Below are 13,983 nucleotides of genomic sequence, written 5' to 3'. Positions count from 1 at the left end.
TCCACCGTGTTGTGTTTGTCTGAGGCGCTGGTCAGCCGCCTGTCACTGACCCCGGCCTGGAAAGGGCGGGAAAAGGAAAAAGGCGGGAAAAGTGGGGTCCCCTGACCTCAATCTGCCTGGTGACAGGAGAGCTGACAAGGGTGCTCACCCCCCTCCAGGGCTCTGCACGACTAGGGGGGCTGGAGCCCGTCTGAGCCCGTCAGGCCATGGGGTCAAGCTTGCGCTTGTCGCGCTCGCTGGGCACAGCGTGTTCATTTTAGGTTCAGGTGCCTGCAATCAGACCAGGCAGCCAGATCCCTCCCTCTGTCTGTCTCTGTCTCTCACGCACACACGCATGCACACACATGCACACGCATGCACTCATGCACAGATGCACACATGCACTCACGCACAGATGCACACATGCACTCACGCACAGATGCACACATGCACTTTTTCACCATTTGCCTTTGCATCCGCACACCACACGCAGGACAAGGAGCCAAGGGAACGGAGAAGACAGAGGAGAGAGACCTTCCGCCTGCCTGAGCCTTTGACTCCTTCCCTCCATCTCGTCTCATCTCGTCTCATCTGGTTGCTGCAGGACCCAGTACAGCGCCTCAGCTGGGGTGTGTTTGCCCAGAAAAAGGTCGCTGAATCTGACCTGCCCCGTGTGGTGAGTTCACTCCTCGGAGCTGTGACTTCTACACGCTCCACCCCAGCTGCTCTAAGAGCCACAAGCTGCAAACCAGAAATGGAGAGACAATCGTTCAGACACCGTCTCATCAGAGAAACCACCAAGGGAACAGCCGGTGGCCCCTGCTCCCTGCCGAGAGCCAGTGGAGACCTCAGGAGTCCTGAGCCACCCTAGCCTGGTTTAACTGCTACACCGGAGGCCTCAGCAAGAGATTCCCCCAGGCACTGGGACTGCCCCCACTGCTGCCTGCGCTTCTGTCCACCCAGCGGTTCTGTCAGGCCCTTGGGATTCCGGCTGTGGGCGGCCATTTGTTGAGAGCCTGTTGGATAACGCAACACAACCCAGCCCGACTCCTTAGGCTGCTCGGGCCAGGGATGCACAGGAATGTGGAGCTTGGGTTCCCCCCGGGAGATCTCAACACTTCCCACAGCCTCTCGGAGGGGTCGCAAGTCCAAAGGGCTCTCAGAGGCCACGTGCCCCAGAGACGCGACGCAGTGGCTGGCAGGGGTTCAGTCAGGTGGATGCCTCAGGGTCGGACGGGAGCGGGCAGAGAGGAAAGGGCTGTTGGACTCGGGGCAGTTCGCAGCCGGGCCTGGCCGACACTGAGCTGAGAACTGCCCACGGCCTCCCGCAGCAGGTGTGCTAAGGTTGCACCAGCATCCGGGCCTGTGGAGAAACCTCCCCCCTACAGAACCGGGGAGTGGCAGGACCCCGACATCCCCTCGCCCACTTGGCTGGGCTTGCGTCTGGCCATCTGAACCCAGGCTGGGGCGGAGTGAACAGGGCAGGCTTGGGGGCTCGTGATCCAGGGCGCTCAGCGAAAGCTGCATGAAAAGGAGCCACTCTCAGTGTCTTCACACAGCTCGGAAACCTCCAGTGGCCAAAGCTGCCAGGGCCCTGCTGGAGTCTGCCAGATCAACGGGAGGGTGTTTGGTCAGTGGCATCATAAGATGCAGCCCCCGAGTCCGATCTGCTGTTAATATTCACTCGTTGTACTGATGCCCCCGTGCTTTGGAAACCGGCACTCGGTAATGGAGCAGGAGTGGGGTCTGTGATGCAAAGTTGGGGTGATTTGGCCCAGGTCACCCCATGATGCAGCCCCCGACCCCCACATGCTTGGACTGAACAGCATCGGATGGCTCCAATGTTCTCCGTGCAGAGAGAAAGAAAACGGCAAAGTCACCGACTTCTGCAAAATGTGAAACCCACACGGTCCCTGATCTCAGCTATGCAGCGAGATCAAAGATGGGTGCAGCCACCCTGCAAAAGGGAGCCTGCTCCTCCAGCTGTTCACGTCTGTGCTTGCGAGCGGTTCACACCTCTGTGAGATATGGTCTTCTCTGAAAACCACATGTCAGTAACATGCACACGGAACTGAGTCATGGGAACTTTGACACAGCCACTCAGCCGGTGCCAGTAACCAACTCTTCGGGGCCCTGGTTGTTCTGAAAACCTGGGTATGGGGGGTCCACAGGGAGATGACCCCAAATGATTTTTTTTTGGCAAATGAAAAGGGCCGGGGGAGGGATTGTTTCAGGCCAAACAATTTTCCCCCTTTGCATGGTTTTTACACCTTTTAAATACAAATCAGATTTCAATGTAGCACGTGTGAAGACAAAGCTGTTTCAGACAAGACCACGGGATGTTTCACTGCGAATGTGAACGTTCGGCGGCCTCCAAGCCCAGCCCCTCTGTCTCAGGGGCCAGCCCCAGTCTGTATGGGCCATGCCTTGGTGGCAAGATTGGGTGCAAGGTGAAGGGGGGGACCCAGACCTGCCCACTACTCAGGGTCCCATCCCAGGGACCCTCTGGCAGGAGCTTTGTCCTGCCCCTCCCTCAACTCCCTTTCAACTGCCTTGAATTCATGGGCCACTTCCCCTGAGATCCCTGCACCTTCCTGTCCCTTGTCACAAGGTCACAGCCTGGCAGGGACCAGGCAGGAGCCTCCCTTTCTAGCCCCCTGGCGCCCACCCAGCCCTGCTCTCCCCAAGGTGCCTCTCTGGGAAGCAGCTCTGCCCCCTTCCTGTTCAAGGCCTAACTGCGCCCTCTCTGCGGAGCAGTTCCTTTTATACAGGGCTGCCTCAGCCAGCTACGCCCTGATTGGCTCCTTTAAAGCTCCTCTCCAATTGGCCAGGGCTCTGCACAGGCTCCCCCCAGCCTACTATAACTCCTTCTGGCCAATGTGGGACAGTTGCTTCCCCCAGTGAGCTAAACAATTTGGCCAATTTGATACTAGTGCATTAAAAGCTTTGGTGTCAGTAAGTCTGCTCTAACTGCTGGACATCACTCCCCTCCCAAAGCTGGGGAATGAATCCAGGAGCCCTGGCTCCCAGTCAAGGCCCACTCCCCTTCCAGAGCCTGGAGCAAAGCCCAGGAACTGAGAATGGAACTGAACAGAGCTCGCAGAACTATACTGGCAGAGGACCTGGCCTGTTTGATCCCTTCCCTAGGACCTTACAGAGTTCATACTCCGGAATACCGGGGGTTTTCTGTCAGGCAGCTATTTTAGGGAGGTTTCCCAGATAAACACCCTTAGGGAGGCCTGGTTTAACAAAGCGGGGGCCTGACTCCATTGTGACTGTTTCTAAAAGGCTCTAGCTTCTGCCGTTTGATGTTTGAAATGGAGCGACCTGGAGCCCAGGAGTGTCTAGAACTACGCACAGAAGTCACAGGATCCTACTCTTTTGTCAAACATCTCGCTACTGGAACTTGTAAGGTGCTAGCGCCTTTCAGATCTGATTGGGTTTCAAGGCAGTGTCACACCTAGAACTCAAGAGGTTCAAAACAACCAAACATCTAGAAACCAGTTGGTACTGTTGGGTGTGTATTATTGATAGATAGATAGATAGATAGATAGATTTGGTAGGAACCAAATAGAACCCCTTGAGTTCTAGACATATGGATGGTACTTGAGCCTCTTGGGTTCTAGACCTAACAATGTAATTTTTTGACTGGAGCGGGCAGGTGGGATCTCCGGGGTGCAGAGCAAAACCCATTCTGGAATGCCAAGGGCTGGGCGGGCTGTGGAATGGAGAGCAGATTCTCCCAAAAGTGGTGGTAGCACAATAGTTACAGTCCCCAATCAGTCACAAATCGAGCTTCTCATCCCCATACACTGGTAGGTTAGAAAGGAAGGAAGGAAGGAGTCAGGCAGCCAATCAGCAAATTGGTCCAGTAAAGTGAGACGTAAGTTGCAATTCTATTCACAACCCAAAATGTTTTTCTGGTCCCTTGAGGGCCAGCCACGCTACCAGATCAATACTGCTCTGCAGCCAACCCTAAACTCGAGGGTTTCTTAGAAATGACAGAAAAAGAAAGAGCTGTCAAATGGCCAGAGCAATGAGAGACGTATGTAGGACTTCGGAGTTCCTAGCAGCACCAGTGAGTTTGCTGGCTGGTGACCCCCTCTGGACCATGGCTTTGGCTTGAATGGTCTTCCAGCCCTTTGCTCTGAGCATCAGTTTGCAGAAATGTTGCTCCAGATGGGAGAAGCAGGATGAGGAATTGGCCCTGGGGTCTCCATCACTCGGTAGTGTAGAGCAGTAATCGGTCTAGAGCAGGGCTTCTCACCACAAATTTTGGTGGTTCCCGGGTGCAATTTTTCTCAAAGACTTTAGGAAAATCAGATAAATATTCACAGCTACATGACCAAAGCATTGACATTTATTTATGTAGAGGCTTTTGGCAGACTCAAACCTTGTCTATACTTACCTAGAACGTTGAATCAAGAACCACAACTCCATCTTCGTTAATTGCGTACCATCAGTGCCGTCTTAATTTGACCATCAGTGCCGTCTCCACAGCTGGAGGTTGATGGAAGCAAACACCAGTCGACTTCCCTTACGCCTTGTGAATTGAGGAGTACTGGCGTCAACAGAGGGTTAGAACACAGTGGAAGACCTAAGGCAAGCAGGATCCTGGAAAAGGCTACGGATCTGGTGCCACTGACAACCAACTGAAAAATTGGAGAGACCTAGAATATAAGGAATTCTGGGGAGAGGAGAGACTCTAGAACCCAGGGACACTGCAGGGTTTATAAACAGTGAGATACTTGGAGCTCACCAGGTTTCAGAAACATCGGGAGTCTAGGAACAAATAAATCGCCAAGTTTTCAGCTCTCCCTAAGTCTGGGCAACTTTTTAGTTCATGACTTCTAACCTGTGTGTTCCACTAGTGCCGGGGCACTGCTGACGAATTAGTCAACAAATGCTGTCTTGACCAGGATGAGAAGAGACATCCTGAAGACCTCCCAGAACTTCTCCCCTCCAGATCCCATCTTGTGGTTCCATTCCAGACCTTCTGGAGATATTGTAATTGTTGAGGCAGGCGACTCTGCCCCCATCCAGCAGGCGGGTCTCCTGGAAAGCCAGGTAGGGAGCGCTGAGAGCAAAGGAGACCAGCCACACACTCATAGCCAGCTTCTCAGCCTGGGCCAGAGAGCAGTGGCTCTGGGACCAGACGGGATGGTGAGTGAGGGTGTAGAGGTCCAGGCTGATGAGGGTGAGCAGGAAGACGGAGGTGAACATGCCACGGAGACGCAGGTGTTGAGGAGTTTGCACGTGGCCGTGCTGAAGACCCCGTGGAAACCCAGGAGGATGTAGATGGCAAAGAAGGGGATCGGCAGGGTGAAGAGGAAGGAGCAGGAGACCAGGATGAGGTTGGGATGGCCCAGGAGGGAAAGGTGCTGTGAGGAGTCAGGCTGATGGGAAGGGGTAGGGGCTGTGAGGGGCTGGGACACGTGAGAAGGGGGGGTTGTAATGGGCTGTGAGAAGAGTGGAAAAATACAGGGGAGACTGGAGACGAGGGAGAGTCAGATGTGCGGAGCCCAGGCCTGGCAAACCCCATGTTCCAGTCTCCTCCCTGCACGAACCAGCAAGTCCCTCAGCTTGCTACAGGGAGAACCAGGCGTCCTGGCTCCCAGTCCCCACCCCTGGGTTTTCCCATTCCTGGCTCTCGAGGGTCTGGTTTGCCAAGAATACACACCCAGTCTGGGGAGGGCTTACTGGGGCTGAGGTTTTATGCCGGGCAGGATTTCAAAGGAGTTTTCTCACAGACACACGTCCCCACCACACGTCAATAGCACGAGAGATCTCAGAGCTATTCACCTGCTTTCACCACGGGACTCTTCCCCACTCCCAGAGATGGGTTCAGAACCCAGCAGTCCTGGCTCCCAGCCCCGCCCAAGCTAACCCCTCTTGCTGATCCTTCCCCCACTTGTTGTCCAGATAATGCATCATTTGTGTCTGAGCTTCTCTTGTGAGTTCACAGTTTATTTCTGTGGTTATCTCTGAAGTGCAGCTTGTGTCATGAAAAGGTGCAAAACACAGGCCCTTCCTCCCCACAGGGGCACCTCCCAATAGATGGGCTCCTAGCCCCACATCTGCTGTATTAGTGGGGCTGGGGGCCAGGGCACCTGGGTTCTCTCCCTGCCTCTGGGAGGGGAGCAGGGGCTGGTTCTAAGCTGGTGTCTGATGCCGTGGTGGGTTCTTTGCTTCAACTGTGTCCCGTGACCATTTGTTTACGGTTTGCAGCTTGTGGATCTCAGAGAGCAGCTGGGGGCGGAGAGTGCAGAAGACACAGAGTTAAGGGGAGTGAACTCCCCACACGGAGGAGGGCTCAGGAGTGCTGGGACAGACTCACAAATGCTTTGCTGGAGAAACACACCTCATCCAAGTCTCTATCTGCACTGGCTCCTGCGCCGCCCAGGTGAGTCGAGACGACAGGCAGAGGCAGGTTTTAAGGGGAATTTTCTTTCTAAGACCACGTAGAAGCCAAAGAAATGGGCCATTGTCAAGGCAGACCAGTGGAACTCCCTGCCACAAGGTTAAGATGAGGTAGCAGGGGAGGTCTGTCACAGGGGTGAATTTTACTCTTTTTCACATTAATTGGATGAGGTGTTCGCAACTTGGGAAGTTCTAAGACATAGCACTCCCGTTCCCTCCCACAACCCAAGGGAGGTGGTGGAATCTCCCTCTCTGGAGATATTTAAGAACAGGTTAGATAGACATCTGTCAGGGATGGTGTAGACGGAGCTTGCTCCTGCCTTGAGGGCGGGGGGCTGGACTCGATGACCTCTCGAGGTCCCTTCCAGTCCTATGATTCTATGATTCTATGAACCCTGGAGTTCTCACCCCCATTCCCAGAGTCAAGGAGCAAACCCAGGAGTCATGGCTTCCAGCCCCTCCTTCTCTAATTATTAGGTCATTCTAAAGTTCTTGGTGCTTTGCAGAATGTAAGAATGGCCATACTGGGTCAGACCAAAGATCCATCTAGTCCAGTATCCTGTCTTCTGTTAAAGTCATGGCCTTCACAATATCATCTAGCAAGGAGTTCCACAGGTTGACTGTGCATTGTGTGCATAAATACTTCTTTTTGTTTGTTTAAAACCTGCTACCTATTAATTTAAATTGGTGATCCCAGTTCTTGTGTTACGGGAATGAGTAAATAACTTTTTTTCTTAATTTCCTTTCTCCACACCAGTCATGGTTTTATAGACCTCAATCATATCCCCCATAGTGTCCTCTTTTTTTAAGATGAAAAGTCTGAGATTTTATAACCTCTCCTCATATTGCAGCTGTTCCAAATCCCTGATAATTTTTGTTGCCCTTTTCTGAACTTTTTCCAGTGCCAAGATATCTTTTTTCAGATTTGGTGACCACATCTATATGCAAGATGTGGGTGTCCCATGGATTTATACAGAGGCAATAAAGTATTCTCTGTCCGAATCCCTATCCCTTTTTTAATGATTCCTAACATTCTGTTAGCTTTTTTTGGCTGCCGCTGCACGCTAAGCGCATGTTCATAGAGAACTGTCCACAATGACTCCAAGATCTCTCCCAAGAGTGGCAACAGCTAATACAGTCCCCATCAATTTGTACGTATAATTGGGATTATGTTTTCCAATGTGCATTACTTTGCAATTATCAACATTAATATTCATTTGCCATTTTGTTGCCCCATCACCTAGTTTTGTGAGAGCCTTTTGAAGCTCTTCACAATCTGCTTTACTATCCTGATCAGTTTAGTATCATCTGCAAATGTTGTCACCTCAGTGTTTGCCCCTTTCTCCAGACCATTTATAAATAAGTTCAGTGCTTTTTTTCGAAGAAAAAAGGTGCCGGTTCTCCGGGGGAAAATTGTTGAGCAAAAGCAAAACAAACAAACAAAAAAGAGGAAAAAAAGGTGGATTGGGGGCTGAAATGCAGTTGGGGCCCCTTTATGAACTGCATGTCCCAAGTGGGTTTCTGTCGGGAGCCAAGCTGCCCCAGGAAAATACCAGTGAAGTCTCCTCTGACAATAGGTGCCAGAACTCTGCAGGGAAATGCCGTTCATTTCCGGTATGCTGGGAAAATAGGTGCTGGCATGCCATACCGGGGCGTACCATCACAAAAAAAGAACTGAATAAGTTGAATAGAATTGGTCCCAGTATGGACCCTTGGAAGACCCCACTAGTTACCTCTCTCCATTCTGAAAACTGACTATTTATTTCTACCCTTTGTTTCCTGTATTTCAATCAGTTATCAATCCATGAGAGGACCTTCCCTCTTATCCCATGACAACTTACTTTATTTAAAAGCCTTTGGAGAGGGACCTTGTCAAAGGCTTCCTGGAAACTAAGTACATTATATCTACTGGGTCCCCCTTGTCCACATGCTCAAAGAACGCTAGTAGATTAGTGAAGCATGATTTCCCTTTAAAAAGAACCATGTTGACCTTCCCCAGCAAATCATGTTCATGAATGTGTCTGACAATTCTGATAGAAATGTAGCCGTGTTAGTCTGGGGTAGCTGAAGCAAAATGCAGGACAATGTAGCACTTTAAAGACTAACAAGATGGTTTATTAGATGATGAGCTTTCGTGGGCCAGACCCACTTCCTCAGATCAAATAGTGGAAGAAAATAGTCACAACCATATATACCAAAGGATACAATAAAAAAAAATGAACACATATGAAAAGGACAAATCACATTGCAGAACAGGAGGGGGATGCGGGGGGGGGGGGGGGAGGAAGGAAGGAAGGTAAGTGTCTGTGAATTGATGATATTAGAGGTGGGGAGAGTGGGATGTTTGTGAGCTAATGGTATTAGAGGTGATAATTGGGGAAACTATCTTGGTAATGGGTAAGATAGCTTGAGTGTTTGTTCATTCCTTTTCGGAGAGTGTCGAATTTTAACATGAATGACAGTTCAGAGGATTCACTTTCAAGTGCAGATGTAAAAGGTCTTTGTAGCAGAATGCAGGTGGTTAAGTCATTGAGAGAGTGTCCTTTCTGCCTGGTACTGATGTTAGACTTACCGGTCTGTAATTGCCAGGGTCACCTCTGGAGCCCTTTTTAAATATTGGCATCATGTTAGTTAAACTCCAGTCGTTACTTGTGGAAGCTGATTTAAAGGACAGGCTACAAACCACAGTTAATTGTTCCGCAATTTCACATTTGAATCCTTTCTGAACTCTTGGGTGAATGCCATCTGGTCCCGGGGACTTGTTAGTGTTCAGTTTATCAATTTGTTCCAAAACCTCCTCTAATGACACCTCAATCTGAGACAATTCCTCTGATTTGTCACCTGAAAAGAATGGCTCAGGTTTGGGAATCTCCCCAATATGTTCTGTCGTAATGGCCGAAGCAAAGAATTCATTTAGCTTCTCTGCAATGACCTTATCATCGTTGAGTGCTCCTTTAGCATCTCAATCGTCCATGGGCCCCACTGGTTGGTTAGCAGGCTTCCTGCTTTTGACATACTTGAGGCTGGCACACCCTGGCCAAGGCTTGATGGGTGCGAAAGCGATTTGGTATAAAAGATTCCAATTTTACAAGGCCATGGCTGGGGTACAGTCTGAGGTAATAACCCAGGGTATGTCTACACTACCCTCCTAGTTCGAACTAGGAGGGTAATGTAGGCATACCGCACTTGCAAATGAAGCCGGGGATTTGAATTTCCTGGGCTTCATTTGCATAAGAGGGGAGCCGCCATGTTTAAAACCCCGCTGGTTCGAACCCCGTGCAGCGCGGCTACACGGGGCATGAACTAGGTAGTTCGAACTAGGTTTCCTAGTTCGAACTACCGTTACTCCTCGTGAAATGAGGAGTAACAGTAGTTCGAACTAGGAAGCCTAGTTCGAACTACCTAGTTCGTGCCCCATGTAGCCGCGCTGCACGGGGTTCGAACCAGCGGGGTTTTAAACATGGCGGCTCCCCGCTTATGCAAATGAAGCCCGGGAAATTCAAATCCTGGGCTTCATTTGCAAGTGCGGTATGCCTACATTACCCCGCTAGTTCGAACTAGGAGGGTAGTGTAGACATACCCCCAGAGAAGCAGCTTTGAGGACAGAGGCTTCCTGTGTTACAGGGAGGGGGGAAGAACCCTGCCCGTTCCCATGGGCCGGGTGTAGCAGCAGTTCCCGTGACAGGTAGATAACAGCTTGTTCCACCTTGTAGCAGAGAGTTCCACTGGTGTCAGGTCCTGCAGGCTAGTAGACAGCAACACCGATGTGACCTTCTGAGCCGACCCCTCCCTGGAGATAGATTGGAGCCAGGCCTCCTAGAGGGGAAAGGCCCCATAGTCCATCCCCACCCCTCTGAGCCAGCCTGTCCTCCAGCTCACAGCCACGTGGTGTTCTCAGTGTAGCTGTGTGTTAGACCACCTACACTAGGGCTGTGTCTAGACTCCACCCCTTTTGCGGAAAAGGGATGCAGATTAGACACAGTGCAATTGCAAATGCAGCGGAGATTTAAATCTTCCCAGCTTCATTTGCATAAACATGGCTGCCGCTTTTTTCCGGCTCGGGGCTTTGCCGGCAAAAAGTGCCAGTCTAGACGCAGATCTTTCGGAAAATAAAGCCTTTTCCGAAAGATCCCTTATTCCTGATTTTAAGAGGAATAAGGGATCTTTCAGAAAAGGCTTTATTTTCCGAAAGATCTGCGTCTAGACTGGCGCTTTTTGCCGGCAAAGCCCCGAGCCAGAAAAAAGCGGCAGCCATGTTCATGCAAATGAAGCGGGGGAGATTTAAATCCCCGCTTCATTTGCAATTGCGATGTGTCTAATCTGCATCCCTTTTCTGCAAAAGGGGTGCAGTCTAGACACAGTCTAGGGCTACTTAACACTCATGTGGCCCACGACCCATTGGTTTGTGGCCCACGGTGCAGTTAGGATTTACATGGGGCTTGACACGTTGCCCACAAGTGGGAGCCAAAACAAAAAAGGAGTCAATAGAACTATGGCATTTTATTAATAACAGCAGAACTGACTTAAGTGGGCCTGTGTATTGTGTAGTCTTGCCTTAATCTTTGTATTCATGCCCATCAGTGTGAAAGAAGCTATTTGCATTTATTTGCATATGTATTTACATGTTTATGCAACCACACTTAAGTTGCGGTCCTCAACATGTGCTGTGAGTATCATTGTGGCTCCCGGGGCTTCCAAAGTTGAGTAGCCCTGGACTAGACTGTCCCCTTCCTCTGTCCTGCCATGTCTGCTCTTCCTCCTCTGCTGCTCATCACTCCATCTTGCAGCAGTGAGTTCCACTGGCCATAGCCCAGTTGCTGAGCATATCCAGCCTGGATGTTCTAAAGGACCAGATAGGGCCCGTAAATTCTGCTAAGATTCTGTCTTCTCCAATGGTATATTCCCAGCCCATTGTGGCATTTCTCCTTTCCTCCTCTTCCACACTCCTCTCATCCTGTGTTGTGCCTTCCAAATCTAACGCCTCTTCTGTCTCTCCCCAGGGAACCATGGAACACAAGATCACAACTCTCCCACCAACCACAGAGGCAAACTCCAGCCAGAGCCCAGCAGCTGTGAGCCCCATTCACCTGGCCACAGTCGGGTTGCTCTTCATCACCTTACTGGTGGGTGTGGTGGGGAACGGGCTGTACCTGTGGGTGCTGGGGCTGAAGATGAGGAGGACGGTGACCACGCTCTGGTTCCTCCACCTGGTCTCCAGTTCTGTTCTCATCACCCTGCTGATCCCCTTCTTCGCCACCTACGTCCTCCTGGGTTTCCACTGGGTCTTCGGCACGGCCATGTGCAAACTCCTCAACACCTGCGTCTCCCTAGCCATGTTCTCCTCTGCCTCCCTGCTCACCCTCATCAGCCTGGACCGCTACATCCTCATTCACCATCCCATCTGGTCCCAGAACCACCGCACCGTGCACCGGGCTGGGAAGCTGGCTGTGGGTGTGTGGCTGGTCTCCTTTGCTCTCAGCGCTCCCAACTTGGCTTTCCGGGAGACCTGTGAGGTGAACAGGGGCAGAATCGCCTGCCTCAACAACTATGCTCTTTCCAAAGACTGGGACAGAGCTGAGATGCTGGATCTGGGGAGACAGATCCATCTGGCTGACTTTGTGATCCAGTTCCTTCTGGGCTTCCTGCTGCCCTTCTGCACCATGGCAGGATGCTACAGCCGGGTGGTGTTGAAGATGAAGGAGAAGAGACTGCTTTGGGCTGGGAAGCCCTTCAAAGTCGTGGTGGCTGCAGTGGTTTCCTTCTTCCTTGGCTGGCTGCCCTACCACCTCTACTACGGATTAAAGCTCTACAAGGATGTACCAGAGTCGGTGACGGGCGCTGTCTTGTTCATTTACGCTGTCATGTCCTGCTTCAATGCCTGTTGCACCCCAATCCTCTACCTGTTTGTGGGGGAGAAGTTCTGGGAGGTCTTCAGGACGTCTTTTCTCACCCTGGTCAAGGCGGCGTTTGTCGATGATCTTGAGCGCAGTGTCCACGAGTCTAGTGGAAGACACGGGTCAGAATTGCAGAACATTTAAAAGGGGATGATCTGAATTTGCATGGTCTTAGGGAGAGTTGAAAACATGACATGCCCCATTCATTGTTAGACCCCCCCAATGGTTCTTATGCCTGGTGAGTTCCAGGTGTCTCACTGTTTATAAACCCAAAGTGTTCCTAGATTCTAGATTCACAACTATCTCCAGATTCCCCTGGGTTCCAGATCTATCAATATTTTCAATCTCTGACAGTCGTCAGTGGCACCTTTTACTGGCACCAGAGTAGTAGCTAGATCTAGAACCTTGTTTGGTAAAATCTCTCACTGTGTTGTAACCTGAGTCGCTTGGTTTCTCCATCGCTAGCTGGCTCTAGAATCTCATTCATTCTAAGTCTCTCTGTTCAAACGCCAGATCATTTGTGGGTCATCCTGTGTTGTGAGCTGGGGATCTCTCCAGGTTGTGGGACACCCCTCTGCCCTCATGAAAGGACTTCAGCATACCACGAGCCCTTCCTCTCCCTGGGGTCTGTCTCAATCTGTGAGGTGCTGGTGAAGCATCTGGGGTATTAAAGCGGGGAAGTTGGAAACCAGGAACTTACAGACCAGATGGGGAGGAGCATGTAACAGACCTGCCCCCTGCGGCGGTGCTGACTGACAGGAATCAAATCCCACTTCATTGTCTCTGTGTTAAGCCACAGCGCTGGAGTCCCTCAGTCTCAGACCGTGTCCACGTGGGGGTACTGTGTAGCACTCCATGTCTCAGGCCAAAGGAAATTAAAATGCTTCTCCCTGGGGCCAGTGTCTGTAGGCGTATGTAACAGGAGGATTGAGGGGCTTTCCACGAGCACCCCGGCTAGGCCTGCTTCAGTCAGCAGGAGTCTTTCAAAAGCCTTGCAGCTACTCACCCCTCCAGCCGAGTCCCACGCCACAGGGGTGTTCACAGCCCCCTGCTGGGGTGCACCTCGAATAGGGCCCAGCCTGGTGTTCTTTGCTGAGTGTCCGAGTCCAATCCAGGCTCAGTCTATTTCCCGGCTCAGGAGGAGAGCAGTGCCAGGGGAGCTGTCCTGGAGACAGTGTCCAGACAGCTCCCCCCACTCAGAATTATGTCTGGTTCCACCAGCCCTTTTAACCATCTCCTTTCAGGTCTGGCTGCAACTGAGCTGCTACTGAGCCTGTGGCTTCTCTTATAGTCCTCCCCAGTTCCTGGTTGGCTGGTTATTCCATGGCCTCTCCAGCCTCCTGGAGGACTTCTCTATGGCCTTAAGGCCTAGTCCCATTACACCCCAATACAGCATGTGGCTGGGTAGATTAGGCCCTGAGATTTTTTGCTAGAAGCCTCGTGGCTTTGCCCCAGAAAAGCTCAAGGAAATGGATCCTCCAAGCTGCCTCAAGTGGCTGTGAGGGAAGCAGCCAATGAGAGAGCTGCAGACAGCAGCCAATGGGGGCCAAGCAGGCCCATATAAAAGGGGCTGCAGTGCAGCGCACCGTGGTGTTTCTTGCTGCAGTTGGAGGGGTGTTGCTGGAAGTGACAGGACCTTGGACAGAGCAGTGCTGCTGGGGATGGTGAGATGCGGGTCCTGGCTGAAGAA

General features: G+C 51.5%; 1 pseudogene; it reads left to right on the top strand.

Moving 5' to 3' along the window:
* Positions 1–6,303: 6,303 nt before the first annotated feature.
* On the top strand, positions 6,304–13,690 carry LOC102459983 (putative G-protein coupled receptor 33; annotated as a pseudogene).
* The last annotated feature ends 293 nt before the right edge of the window (positions 13,691–13,983 follow it).

This window comes from Pelodiscus sinensis, chromosome 24 (genome assembly GCF_049634645.1).
Source record: "Pelodiscus sinensis isolate JC-2024 chromosome 24, ASM4963464v1, whole genome shotgun sequence".
NCBI lineage: Eukaryota > Metazoa > Chordata > Testudines > Trionychidae > Pelodiscus > Pelodiscus sinensis.
Note: the sequence above shows the minus strand (reverse complement) of the source record. Positions and strands in the feature narration are given on the sequence as shown.